Here is a 16049-nt window from a genome sequence, read left to right as displayed (position 1 = left end):
AGACTCTTGGCTACAGTAAGGAGATGCATCTCCTAGCAGCTGCCTGTGGGAGGAGCCAGCCACCACCCACCATGAACTACCACCATATACAAGCTACACTGGTGGCAGCTTGTCTAATTTGAACCAAAACAATACAGATGCACAGTAAAGGCAGATGAACAATAAAAACCTCTAAATATGTTATAGTGTGTTTAAATATATACATAGGCCTGGGAGAGAAAAGAGAAAGGGTAGAGGTAGTCATAGATTAAAAACTAATTTAGGAATAGTAAAGTCCTTAAAAAAGGATCAGAGCAATAAAAAGTAAAATAAGCCACATAAAGATGGGAAATACACAGAGAGTCTGCATTCTATGTGTTATTCTATTGTCTTTAAGTTATCTGATTGCCAATGAATTTATGACAGCTGCTAAAGCACATTGGATTATGAAAACTGTTGGATTAAACCAAACTATATATTTAAAAATATCTTGACTTCAAAATGGAAGTTAAAAGATATGTTACTTTGGGTTATGGTATTATTTCCATAGGAAATGATTGGCTATAGATTCATTCCAAGTAATATGGATTAGCTTTGATCGAAGAAAAGCCCCCCCCAGACCCTGACTATAAACATAAAGAAATAAACCTGAAAGTACTATATGACACATGATTTATATTTTACTCACTCAAACATAAAACTACAAAAAAATCATCTTTGATCGACCAGTGTACAATACACAGTCTATACTTGTATTAATGCAGATATGTATGTTACCTTTAGAAGTTTATATATTTTCAGAGCAAGGAGACCAAACATTAATAAAAACAGATGGTCCAGGTGGTCCAGTATCCAGAACAACTTCAAGGCTGCTGGCTGAGATGATCCAACCACACAAGTACTTCAATTAAAACCTAACAATTATCCTGACTTTTTCAGAGTTCTCCCAAAATACCAGTGCCCACAGATATCAGGAAGTAGTCCAGAGAACAATGCCTACATTCCCAGGAGATGGAGTATGGACAGGTTTTGGCTATTCAATCAATTGTTTAGTGTGGTTGGTTATAAGTTATTATTGGACATAGTCAGAAAAAAGCTAAACAAAAATGTTGAGATCTTTTTCTGAAGGAAAAAGGAAGACAGGATACACGAATGAGGTATAATGGTAGATTGCTGAATCAACTTTAATCTGAAAAATAATCATTAATCTGGAGTCCCTGCCTACCTGATCTTTGACTCCATTGCCAGGCCTCTGCTGGAGATGAGTCTGGGGCCAGTTCAGGCCAAATCACCCCCACACCCTTCCCTGGGAACTCCCTGGGTTAGCCCCAAATCTTGCTCCACCCTATATCTTGGCCCTAGATAGTACAATCCTAGTACTCTGACCCACACACCACCCCACTCAGAACCTGTCCTCCCGGACCCTATGTCCTATTGGGTCCACTGCTCCACTGCTCTGGTTGAGCACTGGGCCAGAGTGCAGGTTCCACCTCCGCACTCTGAGCACACTGGACCCGCCTATACATGCAGGACTACCCTGAGTCCCAGCCCACCTGAACTTGGACCCCCATCACTGGTCCGCTGCAAGAGGAGAGACCTTCTAGAGAACTTGAACCATCCAGAGTTACAGACATCAAACTCTTGACCCACCTACACCCACCGGGAGAGTAGGGCAGAGAGAGAGAGAGAGAGAGAGAGAGAGAGAGAGAGAGAGAGAGAGACTCCACCTGCACCCACTGGAAGAAGCAATGGGAAGATGGCAATACAAGGAAACACCCAACAGTAGAAAGACCAATATGACACCACCATAACCTAGGGACCCTACATCAACTAGACCTAAACACACCAAAACAGATGAAGCAGAAGAGAATGAATTAAAAAATAACTTCATAAAAATGATAGAGGCCCTCAAAGATGATATGAGAAAATCCCTTAAAGAAATGGAAGAAAAAACAAACAAAAAATTGGAAGAAATGAACAAATCTCTTAAAGACAGTAAGAAAAGCCAAGAAAAAACAATCAAACAGACAAAGAAAACAATTCAAACAGTTCAAGACTTGAAAACTGAAATAGAGACAATAAAGAAAAGATAAACTGAGGGAATCCTGAAAATAGAAAAACTGGGCAAAAGCCCAGGAACTACAGATGCAAGCATAATCAACAGAATACAAGGGATCAAAGAGAATCTCAGGCGCTGAAGATAAACTAGAGGAAATAGATTCATCTACCAAAGAAAATCTTAAATCCAGCAAATTCTTAACACAAAACATACAGGAAATGTGGGGCACCATGAAAAGACCAAACCTAAGAATAATAGGCATAGAAGAAGGTGAAGAAGCCCAGCTCAAAGGTGCAGAAAACATACTCAACAAAATCATTGAAGAAAACTTTCCCAATCTGAAGAAGGACATGCCCATGAAAGTACAAGAAGCATACAGAACACCAAATAGACTGGACCAGAGAACAAAAGACCCTTTGACACATAATAATCAAAACAACATACAGAATAAAGAAAGAATATTAAGAGCAGCAAAGGAAAAAGGCCAGGTAACATATAAAGGCAGAACTATCAAAATTACACCTGACTTCTCCATGGAAACTCTCAAGGCCAGACGATCCTGGATAGATGTTCTACAAGTACTAAGAGTCCACAAATATGAGCCCAGGCTACTATACCCAGCAAAACTTTCAATCATTATAGTTGGACAAAACAAGATATTCAATGACAAAGCCAGATTTTCACAATATATATCTACAAATCCAGCCCTACAGAAAGTTCTGGAAGGAAAACTCCAACCCAAGGAAGTTAACAATGCTCACAAAGACATAGTCAATAGATCCTGCTTCACCAGAACCCAAAGGATAAAGCAGGAAAATATATTCACAATACCACGTCAACCACAAATCTAAAACAAACAAGAATTAACAATCAATGGTCCTAACTTTCCCTCAACATTAATGGTCTTAACTCGCCTATAAAAAGACACAGGCTAACAGAATGGATATGAAGACAGAATCCATCTGTGTGCTGCATAGAAGAAACACATCTAAGCTTCAAAGACAGACATTACCTCAGAGTAAAGGGTTGGGAAAAGATCTTCCAATCAAATGGACCGAAGAAGCAAGCAGGTGTAGCTATCCTAATATCTAACAAGTTAGACTTCAAACCAAAATCAAAAGAGATGAAGAAGGTCATTTTGTATTCATCTCAGGAGAAATCCATCAGGATGAAGTCTCAGTTCTGAAAATCTATGTCCTAAATACAAAGGTACACATGTTCATAAAAGAAACTAAAACTCAAAGCTCACATAAAACCTCACACACTAACCGCTAGACAGGACCACCAGTCAGAAACAAAGAAACAAAAGAACTAACAATCCCAATTGGATTGAACAGACATCTATAGAACATTCCATCTGAAAACAAAAGAGTACATCTTCTTCTCAGTTCCACATGGAACTTTCTCTAAAATCGACCACATACTAGGCAACATGACAAACCTTAACAGATACAAAAAAAGAATAGTCCCCTGTATCTTACCAGACCACCATGCTTTAAAGTTTGAATTCAACAACAACACAAATTGTAGAAACCCTACAAACTCATTGTAACTGAACAACGCACAATTGCACCATACCTGGGTCAAGGAAAAAATAAAGAAAGAAATTAAAGATTTCCTAGAATTCAATGAGAATGAAGACACAACAACCCGAATTTATGGTACACTTTGAAAGACGTGCTATGAGGGAAGTTCATTGCACTAAGTCCATATAAAGAAAACGGAGGATAGTCACATTAGAGAATTAACAGCACAACTGAAACCCTTAGAACAAAAAGAAACGAACTCACCCCGGCGGAGTAGACGTCAGGAAATAATCAATTTGAGGGCTGAAATCAATAAAGTACAAACCAGGAAAACAATACAAAAAAATCAATGTAACAAAGAGTTGGTTTTTTGAGAAAATCAACAAGATAGACAAACCTTTATCCAAACTAACCAAAAAGCAGAGTGAGAACATGCAAATTAACAAAATTAGGTTTGGCCTTTTCATGGTGTCCACATTTCCTGTATGTTTTGTGTTAAGGATTTGTTGGATTTAAGATTTCCTGTGGTCGATGAATCTATTTCCTCTAGTTTATCTTCAGTGCCTGAGATTCTCTCTTTGATCTCTTGTATTCTGTTGATTATGCTTGCATCTATAGTTCCTGATCATTTACTCAGTTTTTCTATTTCCAGGATTCCTTCAGTTTGTGTTTTCTTTATTGTCTCTATTTCAGTTTTCAAGTCTTGAACTGTTTGAAGTGTTTCCTTCATTTGATTGTTTTTTCTTGGCTTTCCTTACTTTAAGAGATTTGTTCATTTCTTCCAATTTTTGTTTGTTTTTTCTTCCATTTCTGTAAGGGATTTTTCTCATATCACTGTTGAGGGCCTCTATCATTTTTATGAAGTTATCTTTTAATTCGTTCTCTTCTGCTTCATCTGTTTTGGTGTATTTAGGTCTAGTTGATGTAAGGTCCCTGGATTATGGTGGTGTCATATTGGTCTTTCTATTGTTGGGTGTTCCCTTGTATTGCCATCTTCCCATTGCTTCTTCCAGTGGGTACAGGTGGAGTCTCTCTCTCTACTCTGCTCTCCTGGGGTGTGTAGGTGGGTCAGGAGTTTGATGCCTGCAACTCTGGATGATACAAGCTCTCTTGGAGGTCAGAGGGCAGGTGATGGGGTCCAAAGATCAGGTGAGTGTGGCCTCAAGGTGGTCCCATGTGCATAGGTGGGTCCAGTGTACTCAGAGCAGACCCAGGAAGTTCAACAGGGATGGAGGAGTTGTTGGACCCACAGCCTAGCCCAATGCTCACCTGGAGCAGTGGGTCAGCAGGACAAAGTCAGGAAAGTTTTCCTCTATGATTTTGTTGAATATTTTCTGCCTTCTTCTATACCTATTATTTTTAGGTTTGGTGTTTTCATGATGTCTCTTATTTCCTGGATATTTTGTGTTAGAGATTTGTTGGATTTAAGATATTCTTTGGTCAATTAATTGATTTCCTCTAGTTTACCTTCAACACTTAGATTCTCTCTTCCATTTCTTGTATTCTGTTGGTTAAGCTTTCTTTAATAGATATGTTGATTTCTTGCATTTTTTGTTTGTTTTTTCTTCCATTTCTTTAAGGGGTATAGTGAGATATTCACCCTGCTACACCTGTTGCACTGACCACACCCATTGGGAGTGGGGACAGTGGTGGACATGACATGGAAGAACTAGATGTGGGATCGGGAACCCTGGACCTCTCTCTTGCTTCTTGGACAGAGATGGAGAGCATCTGGAGGCATCCTTGGGACTGGAACCTTCTGGTGTTCATCTGTCTCTGTTGTAAGTTATTTCTCCCTGAATAAACATTTATTCAGCTCGTCTGTTGTCCCTGATCCTTATTTTTCCATGAAAAGGGGATTTTTTTCCATTTCCTTTTTGAGTGTCTCTATCATCCTCATAAAGTTATTTTTAAGGTTCGTTTCTTCTGCTTCATCTCTGTTGGGATATTCAGGTCTTGTTGGTTTAGAGTCCCTAGATTCTGGTGGTGTCATATTGGTCTTTCTATTGTTGAATATGTTCTTGTATTCTTGTCTTCCCATCCCTTCTTCCACTGGGTGCAGGTGGGGTCTCTCTCTCTCTCTCTCTCTCACTCACTCTCACTCTTTCTCTCCTCTCCCAGTGCATGGAGGTGGGTCAGAACTTCGATATCAGTAACTCTGGATGGTTTGAGCTCTTTTGAGTTTTCACACAGAGTACATAGAAGGGCCAATACTCAAGCAAAGGACATAGGGCGGCCAAGACTGAGACGAGGGCAAGTTCCTAATAGTCCATCATGCTAGGCGTGTCCACTCAAGCAGTGGGCATGGGCGTGTCAAGACTCAGCTGACCCAGGAAGTTCCAAGGAGAGGATGGGGGAAGTTGACCTGAGTTGGCCTCACATTCACATCAAACAGAGGATGTAGGGGGGCCGAGACTGAGATGAGCACATGCTCTGGATTGTCTACAGGCCTAAAATATCCGATGGACTGTTCTGCTTTGTCTTGGCATAGTTTGGCAGTTGTCATTTTTGGGCTCTCCTTTTCTAATTTGGACAGCGTTCTATCAGTAGTTGAGACAAGGATAATTTCTTTGCCCTGTGATTAGCCTTGCCACAAATGAAAGCAAAGTCTACATGGAGATGATTTGACACCTGTCAGCCTTTGAAGTAAACTGGTTCTGCTCAAAGCAGGATGGCCCCAGTTGGGTTACCCACAGACCTCAGCTTGGGGCTGAGGATTTTTCCTTTAAAGCTGCCCTTTGATCCTCAAGCCTGAGCCTTGCACCCTGTGGCATACTGCCATCAAATACTATATCTCAAAACTGCAAGTATTTAAAACCAGTCAGAATACATAGTGGCAGGTAAAGCAACAAGATGAGAATGAAAATAAAAAAAGACAAGTTTAAACAGTTTGACCCAACCCAAATTTCCCCAGACATCAAACAAATATTAGAATTGGTACCCAGATTGTCTTGGGGTTGTCCCTGGAGACTACTGACTAGAGGGAATATGCTGTGTTCAGGTTCCCATCAAGAACCCTGCTGCTAGACCACAAACGATGACACTGACAAGACATAGATAGACAAGTCACAGAGGCATCATTTTATCTTGCAACCTGGTGGAGATTGAGCACCAGAGAAGGGAAGAAGAGCAGGGCCTGAGGAATATCTCTCATCAGCTGTTTTCTGGCTGTTAATTCCCTGGCAGGCCACTCAGATCTTAGTGGAGCCTCCAAATTTTATAGTTCCCCAAACTAGCAGCTAACAACAAGATGCTGCCAAGTAGGAATTTAATAATGGCCAGGCCATATTCTCAGTTTCTCATAATAGGAGAATCAAACTGGCCTAGATGAAAGGCAGAATAGAATAGTTTTACTATACCAGGCAAGCAAGTAATTTAAAGTAGAAAATTTTAGTTACTTTTATGATCACAGGAAAGGTACATATCATGGATTTATGGTAAGGCAGTTAACATACCTCAAAACATCAAATGGGCAGTCAATTCCCAGAACAATGGAAACAATTTACAATGTATAATTCACAATATTATTGAGGAAGAACCAGTCAAAAAGTTTAATGTTTAACTAAAAAAAAAAAAAAAAAAAAAGTGGAGTTAGCTGTCCTTTAACATACTTATTATTGATTGTGCTTCCCACAAAAACATCTGACAGGGGTGGGAGGTACTTATCTCTTTCCTCTCCTACCTCAGACCTATAAAGGTGCCAAGCTGCTACTGGTGGATTGTGCAACTCTAGACCAAGAAGTCTTGGTGTGTGTGTGTGGGTAGCTATTTGTGTCCTCTGCTGGCTCATGCCTAGAAAGCGCCTAGCTGGTACTGGTTGATTTCAAGAAGTCTGTGGGGGATTAATCTTGTGTGAAGGGGAGGAGGAACCTCTATGGGCTCAGGCCTGGAAGATGCTGTCATCTTGTTTGTCAGCTCATGGTTTCTTAATTGATGCTGTTCATAGGTCTGTGCTTGTAGAATATCCACTGGAGCAACATCACCCACAAGTGCCTACAACCTCAAAAAAGAATGGATTTCCCATTTCTATCAGCTATAACTTAACAACAGTTACTCATTAATGGATAGAAGGTAGTCCCCACCTATGTAGGCTTGATCTTTTGCATTTCTTGTATATGTAACTGACCACAGCTGCTGGAGGTTTGTGAGCTGGGTAGACATATCATGTGCAGAAGACAATATTTCACAGAACTTTCCCTATCAGCTGGCTCTTACTTTCTCTTCTTTGTTGTTACTCGAGTCTTGCTGGTTTTGTTGAGGGGAGGGAGTTGAAGTTGTGCCCTTCAGGGCTGAGCACATATTCTCTTCTCTTAAGCACTTTGCCCAAATTATTCCTCTACTCACTGCCCACTGCCCACTGCGGAAAAAAAAAAAAAAACATTTCTGATGAAGGTTGAGAGCAACACAATTCTAGGGCATGAGCATAAGAATTCAATTTGACCTCAGCTCTACTTAGCAAAATGATAGTAGCAGTTTCTGCCTGAGAACCCGTGACCTCTGAAATCATGAGCTTTTGATTTGGATTTCAATACCAAACATGACATTCCTCTTGTAGTTAAGGCCTCAAATCAATAAGATTCCACTAACATCCTATAAAAAACGATACCACTGGGTAGATATTGCTTAGTAGGTCTGTATTGTAGAATTAAGGGTCCAGTGATGGGCAAGACCATCCATATCCTTTCTTTCCCAGCAGTCCACAAAACACCTTCTGACCTTTTGAAAACTAGCCTAAGGAAAGCTGTTTACTGATTGGTTGTGATTAATTTCTCTATGTCCTGACACCAAATGTGTGGTATCTTCAGAAATGGGGCGTTATCATGTAGTTATCGTGGAATACACAGAATCATAGCAATGCAGCCTGTTTTGGTTTTGAGAACTGTTTTCTGTATGGCTAGTAATTCCTGTGATGGTGTCATCAGCTTAGCACTTTGGTTTTCCTTTAATAATCCATTATCTCATGTATTTCTCCCTTTTAGTTATATATTTTTTTAAATTGCACTTTTATACAATATATTTTGATCAGGTTCTCCTACCAGCTCCTTCAAATTACTTCAACATCCATACCCATCTAACTTCACGTTCTATCCTCCCCCCTCTTTCTTTGTTTAATGAAAATTAAACAAAAAACAAGCAAAAAATTTCTAAATAAAATGAAACAGTTCCACCCCCCACCCCCCGCCACACACACACTAATACAGTCTGTTTTGTGTTGGTCTTCTCTAAGCTTACTAACTAGTGGTTTTCCACCTTCTGATACATCCTTAGTTTTGGTTAATATAAGCTTTATCCATTGCTATCCTCTATCATACAGGTCTAAATCAGTTTTAAGCCTTTAATGTTCAACATCTTACGCCCTGCTACCACATAATCCTATTATTCCTCCAGCTCACTGACCTTTTTAGAAACACTAAATATTAATTTCCCCATGGAATTCTGTGTTTGTCTTTAAATAATTTCAGAAACTAGTTATATTTTTAAGTTGCTTTTAATGTCATTTAACAAACATTTAAATTTTTATTGTTTTTTGTTGTTTTGAGATTCATGTCAGCCAAGCTGGCCTTGAACTCTTCCTGATCCTTGTGTTTCCATCTCTCAAGTGCTGCTCCTGTTCTGTTCTTTTTCTATTGAAAGATATCAACCATACTTATGTAATATGCTAGTTTTAAATTTTAGTGTCTCAAGATTTATGGATTTAATATACTGTGTCTGCTGGCTTTTGTCACAGTGCCATTCTCTTTGTGGTATTCAGTGAAGTTTTTCTTAGGTAGCTGCAGAAACTATCTGAGACAATGACAGTGGTGTTTTTCTCTGGAACTTTTCATTCAGTGCCTGGGAAGATGGCAGATATGGCTCACTTCTACTTAAATGTGGTCCTGCCATTGTGGACAGCTAGCTTCCAAATCTGGAGGAAAGTAACATCCTCTTTTGTCCAAGGACATTCTCAAGCAATCTGTTACAGAGGTGGCCAGAGAACAGACAGCCTTACAAGATATACCAATATGATCAAAGCACACAGATTATTATTATTGTTATTAATTTTGATTTTTCTGTGTGAAGTATGTCACATGAGCTAGCTTTGTGCCACCCTCCTCTACTTCTCAAGGGCTTAAATTGATGATGTTTACTATGAATGTCCACAGAATTAATGAATTTTTTTGTAGCCTCTAGCCAGATGGAGATGAGTCAATGGTAATATTTATAGTGAGGTCCCAGGGGCTGAGAAGATGCCTGCATTTGGGTAAAGTGATCTTTGTGGGCTTTGACTGTGTTGTAGAGCTGTTCCCTGATGATGGTGTGATTACTAGGGCCAGGCCTGAGGCAGGAAAGAAGTCTGGTGATTGGAAGGTTTCTGAGATTTCCACAAGCATTTTCTCCAGTGGGAAGACGAGGAAGCTTGTACACCTGCTTACAAGAGCATGTTCTAATGAACCTAGTCAGTGATTGTGAGCTTTGCCTGTGTTTCTTGGGTAGAGGTACAGGTGAGCATCATTGTAGAACTAAAGTTAAGAGCCCCTAATGCAAAATCTGTGCTCCATGTGTATCTTGTGAATAGTTAGTGTCTGTTGGGTCTTTAGTCTTTGCTTATGTTTAACACACATGCTTTATTGGTTGTACTTGTAATCGATTCTCATGGCTGGCTAATGTGTATACTCCCTGTGTCTTACCTGTTTTGTCTATGCTTCACTGTTCTCTTCATTTCTTTTGTCTTCCTTTTCTATAGTAAATCTGGATTTTCTGTTTCTCCCTGGCTCAAGTTCAGGGCTCAAGAAAGTTGGTCTTTTTTGTTGAAGTTAAAAACATGCATCAACTTTCCTCATGTTTTATTTTTTAGCCAGCATTTTAAATTACCTTATCCAAGGGAAGTGGTTGTGGCACTCAATACAGTGCAGTTGTGCTGCATGCAAGGAAGTCAATCAGTCACCATGTTTCCGTGAAGTCTCATTAAGTTCCAGTTGTGCTGGAAAGGAGAAAAAACAGCCACAAAAGCCCTCTTTTATGACTGTACTGCAAATACCTTTTTTCTTATTAAAACACAGGCACATGAGACTGTTACTGGATATTTGTACACTGTGTGAGGGTGTATTGCTGTGACTGATTTAATAAAAAGATGAACGGCCAATAGTTAGGCAGTAGGTATAGGTGGGATTTCCAGGGAAAGAAAGGAAGGAGAGAAGGAGTCTAGGTCCATGGGAGATGCCAGGAGACATGGAGAGGAAACAGAAGGTGACAGATGAGAGAGAGCTAACACCATGTGATAGAATGTAGACTAGTATGAGTTAATTCAAGTTATAAGAACTAATTAGGAAAAGCCTAAGCTATAGGCCAAGCTTTCATAATTAGTAGGACGTCTCCTTGTCATTATTTGGAAGCTGGTTGGCAGGACAGAAGAAGACTTATTACATTTGGTGCCTAATGTAAATCCACACAGGGTCTAAAAAAGTTCTTAATACTTACAGCATTCCCAGGTGCAGCTCTTTTAAGAGACCCTGCTGCTATGAGTGTTTGAATGGGGTTTATGAGTAGTGGGCAGCACACTATTCAGTGGTGGGAGACTAGGTGGAAGTACCCACTGGAGCTGGGGCAGATAGACCTGCTCCATGCCAGAGCCCTTACACATGAGGCTCTGTTCTCCCCTACCCAAAGGGGGCAGAGCCAGCTCATAGGCCATATGCTGAACAGAGTCACATGGCAGAGGGCCTAGCCACCACTTAGCAATTCAAGGTTTGTCTCATGCAGTCAGAAAATGCTACAGGCACTCAAAAAAGTCAGATCCAGATTGAGAAAACCTCCGAACAGATGTAGTATGCTTAAAAATATACTTAGATGCTAAAAGAAGAATAGGTAATTGGTATACACAGTCATAGAAAAATAAAAGAAAGTAGTTAAAAAATTACAAAATGAAGTCTTTAAGGAAAGAATAAATATAAAAAGGATAAGCCATGTAAGGATGGGAAATACTATAACATGGAAAGTTTGGACCCTACATGGTGTTTAGTTAATCTTAAAGTTGTTGAGTACTAGATGATGGGGGAGATGTCCTTCGATATATATGTTTCTCTTATTGGTTGATGAATAAAACACTGTTTGTCCAGTAGCCAGGCAGGAAGGATAAGTGGAGCTAGCAGACCAGGAGAAGGCTGGGGAGAGGAAGGCAGAGAGGCGACAGAGAGATGCTACGTTGCCCAAGGAGTAACATGCTGGATTATGGGTAAACCACAGCCTCGTGGAAATACATAGATGAATAGAAATTGGTTAATAGTTAAGACACAGCTAGCCAATAAGAAGCCTGAGCCATTAGGCAAACATTTTGTACTTAATACAAGTCTTTGTGTGTTTATTTGGGGCAAAGCAGCTATAGAACCAGGCAGGACAGAAACCTCCATCTTCAACTAATGAACAGAAAATGGCAAGTGCTGAGAGACATTGGGTTGTGGAAGGGATTGCCGAACTAAGTCAGCTTATATACATTAGGGATGTTTTATAATTTGGGAGCTGGCTGATAGAACAGAAAAAAGTTTGTTGATGAAACCTTTACCTCTTGTGTACCCTATATTCCTTATTATTTGGGTTAGTCTGGTTCATTGCAAAAAGGAATCATAGGAAAACAACTTTAGTGTAATGTGGCAAGAATTCTAATTGGTCTTAATAATAAAAACCCAGAATCAGATATCGGGGTAAATACTAAGAGGTCTGAGAAGTAAAGGAGCCAGCCATAAGAGAGACCTCTTACTTCTACCCAATCTTAAGTCAAAAAGGGGAATCTTATTCCTACAAATCCACAGACTAAATGCTCCTCAAACTGTTCCATTTCTACAAATCTTCAGATTGCCTGCTTCAGACTGCTGCCTCAGACTGCCCTGAGCTCCTGTCTCTCACCTTTATATTCCTCTCTCTGCCCAGTCATAACCCTTCCTGTCTCTACCTCCTCAGTAATGAGAATAAGGGCATGTTACCCCAGCTCACCTTTTTGTGAGCTCTGTTTCTCTTTCAGACTGGGTTAATTTTGTGTAGTCCAGGCTGCCCTTGAACTCACAGAGATCCATCTGCTTTGCCTCCTGAGTACTGGGATTAAAGGTGTGTGCCACCACTGCCTGTCCTCTATGGCTAATTAGCGTGGCTGCTAGGATTAAAGTTGTGAGCCAGCAATGCCTGTCCTTTATGGCTGACTAGTGTGGATCTTCCGGCAAACTTTGTCAGATCATAAACAAAATATCACCACAGTGTGAAATTATCCCTTAGTGACACTGAAAATGTATTGTTCCTGCTGACCAAAACTTAACAATTTGGAATAGATAAGGACTTGAGTTGTTTTCAAGAGACCATTTTTCTTTTTATCTTATTTCATTTATTTAGTTTTGGTTGACTGTGTAATGCATGCGCCTGCACAGTTCATAGTACATGTGTAGTCAGAAGACAGTCGAAGGGGTCTCTTCACTTCTTTTCTTGTGTGGCATCTGAGGTCTGAACTTTGGTTGTCAAGTTGTCCTGTCAACAAATACTACCCATACACTAAATGATTAATTTCATATTCTGTATATTTTGAATTCTGGTGAAAAAGACCCCCCCCCCTTTTTTTTTTTTATAAATAATTGCCCACATGAACATTAGCTTCAAATTTTAATAGCTGCTCATATGTTCTTGTTTTATAGTAATTTGGCATAGTGCAATCACGACATGACACAGGAGCCTGTGCATTTCCCAATCCAACAGGTACAGATAGTGATGCCTGCGGTAGAATCTGTGGCTGTGTCTATGAATGGAGAATGGATAAATCCCTGGATTCACTGCACATTTGGAAGGGAAGGTGCATGTGGAACCTGGTAATTTTGTGTGTTTCCTGTGATGTTGTGTAATTATTTTATAAATGATATTTTAATCCTGGGACTCAGCTTACTGTGCAAAGCGTGTGATGAACTGGAAAGAGATGAAATGTTCTGGTATGAAGCAGATGCCATATTCCTTCCTGGTAAAAAAGAGCAGCTTCTGTTAGGTAAAGGGATGCCCTTTGTTCCCAGGCCCTGAGGATTCACTTTCTTTATTCACTGAACAACACACAGAGCAAACTACAGAGCCCTAATAAATAGTGAGCACACCATGTCATCTCTAAGATGAATGATTTCAATATCCCACTGCGCTGGCATCACAGTTAAGAACTAGAAGGCAGTTGTGGGTCTCTGTCTTTAGTAGGTTGCTTATCATTTGTTATATTTTGCAGGCAGAAGAATCTGTCATCTATTGATGTTTAATAAGGATCAAGAGAAACAAATAGGCCGAATAGATGTTTATTCAGAGAGAAATAACTCACAACATAGACAGATGAACACCAGCAGGTTCCTGGTCCCAAGGATGTCTCTGGATGTTCTCCTGTCCCCTGCTGAAAGCAAGAGAGAGCTCAGGCCCCCTCCTCAGCCTTAGTTCCCCCCAGGTCACATCCGGCCCTGTCTCCACCCCCAATGGGCGTGGTCTATGCCACAGGTGTGGACAAGGTGAATATCTCACTACAGTCATCTTTTAAAAAGCATTTATTTGCTCAAAATATAACTTCATACATGATGAATATTTGCCAGTCTAGTTAAGAAACTCAGACAATTACCCATACTTCAAATGTTTTCTCATTCTATCTCCCTCCCTATATCTGATCTATTTTTATGATTAGTTGGAACCCCCTCAGTTCAATAATATTCATTGATGCAGCTGACTATGATGGCTCAGACTTACTATAGGCATATGAGTTTGAGGACAGCCTATGTTGCATAGTAAGCTTTTGGCCATCGTAGTGACAATGAAAGGACAGGTGGCTGGTGTTATGTTGGGCAGGCTTGAGTAGGGTGTAGGGGAAGCCTTACATGGGGTTCAGGGTGTGGCCTGACCTCTGGTAGAGTAGGAGGCTTCTACTAGAGGTGTGTGCTGGGATAAGGCACCAAGGAGGAGAGGGGCACGTGGGATTTTGCTTCCAAGGCACAGGCTTGGGTGTGTGTGTGTGTGTGTGTGTGTGTGTGTGTGTGTGTGTGTGTGTGTGTGGTTGGGGGTAGCTTTCCTGGCTTTTAGGAAGCTAGCCTGCCTTGTGATGGGATGGAAGTGGTGAGGGCAGGGATATGGCGATGAGGAGAGAAGGGGCAGTAAGAATTATGCTGGACAAGCAAGGACAGGGGTGGGGGATCAGTCCTACATGGAGTTCAGGATGCTGGCCTGGCCTCTGGTGGAAGAAGTTTCTTCCCGAGGTTTAATCTGGGATGTGGTGACAAGGAGAGAAGGGGCAGATGGGGTTATCTTGTACAGGTATGGGTGCGGTATGGAGACAGTCTTACCTGTGCTTCAGAGTGCTGTCCTGGCCTCTGGTACAGTGTAAGACTTCTGGAAGTTACTCTTCATGCTCTCAAAGGAGAAAAGTTAAAAACCAGCTACAAAGTCTTCATTGTAGAAGATTTATCAGGCTGCGAGATCAGCCAGTTCAATAGTGGCACACAACTTGCAGGAGTAACCAACAAATATGATTTGTGGAACCGTACTCAACACCATTTGGGGGCCAAGCACCTGAGACTGGACAGGCCATGGGCCCATGAGAAAACCAAATAGTACTCTTCTATTGAAGGAACTCTTAATGCCACTCTGTTCTACTCATAGATCTGTGCCTTGTTCAGCCATAGCCAGAGAAGCTGCTTCTTGCAGCAGATGGGAATAAATACAGAGACCCATAAGGAGCATGCAGGAAGCCAGAGACTTGGAAGTGCTCAGTTCCAAAAGGGTGTGTCAATCAATCCCTTCCCCAAGGCTCAGGGAACCCTGAGGAAGAAGAAACAGAAAGAATGTAGGAATGAGATGGGAGGGTGGTCGGGGGGCATGGGAGAGAGGGAGAGAGAGATGGATGGATGGATGGGTGGAGGGATGGAGGGAGGGAGAGGGAATTGGGATCTATATGTAAAATAAGAAAAAAAAAACATAAAAAAAGAATGTAAGAACAGGGAGGATGGAAGACACCAAGAACGGCCTCTTAGAGACAACATGTCTGACACACATATGAACTCACAGAAACTTGGCATCATGCTCTGGGCCTGCACATTTCTGGGCCTAATGTGACTGTGTTGTCAAGAGGGAAAGGGGATAGAAGCACACAGCCCTGAATAAGAAGCTCTCTAAATCACTAACCACTTTAGAATGAAAAACGAGTGTTCTCTCAGCGTCTCACTGGTATACAAACTACTCTCGAGGCCAGAGCCCACGCCCTGCAGTAGTAGAAGGCCAACACAGAATGAATTCAATGGTATTTTTGGAAGCTCTTTGTCTTCTAATATGTTATTAGGACCTTTTGTTTCCTTTAGGTACTTTGGTTATGCATTATGCTTTCCAGTTTTGTGGGTATGGAGTTTCTGTGTGTGTAAATGAGTCTGTCTCTGTGTATATTTATGTTTCTTGAGCTTATTCTTGGTTTCTTTTTCTTCTATTTGTTCATTTATGACTTTTTAAAACTTTATTTGATTTAA

The sequence above is a fragment of the Phodopus roborovskii genome, unplaced genomic scaffold, assembly GCF_943737965.1.
Source record: "Phodopus roborovskii unplaced genomic scaffold, PHOROB, whole genome shotgun sequence".
Taxonomy (NCBI): Eukaryota; Metazoa; Chordata; class Mammalia; order Rodentia; family Cricetidae; genus Phodopus; species Phodopus roborovskii.
This window is presented reverse-complemented; position numbering follows the sequence as displayed.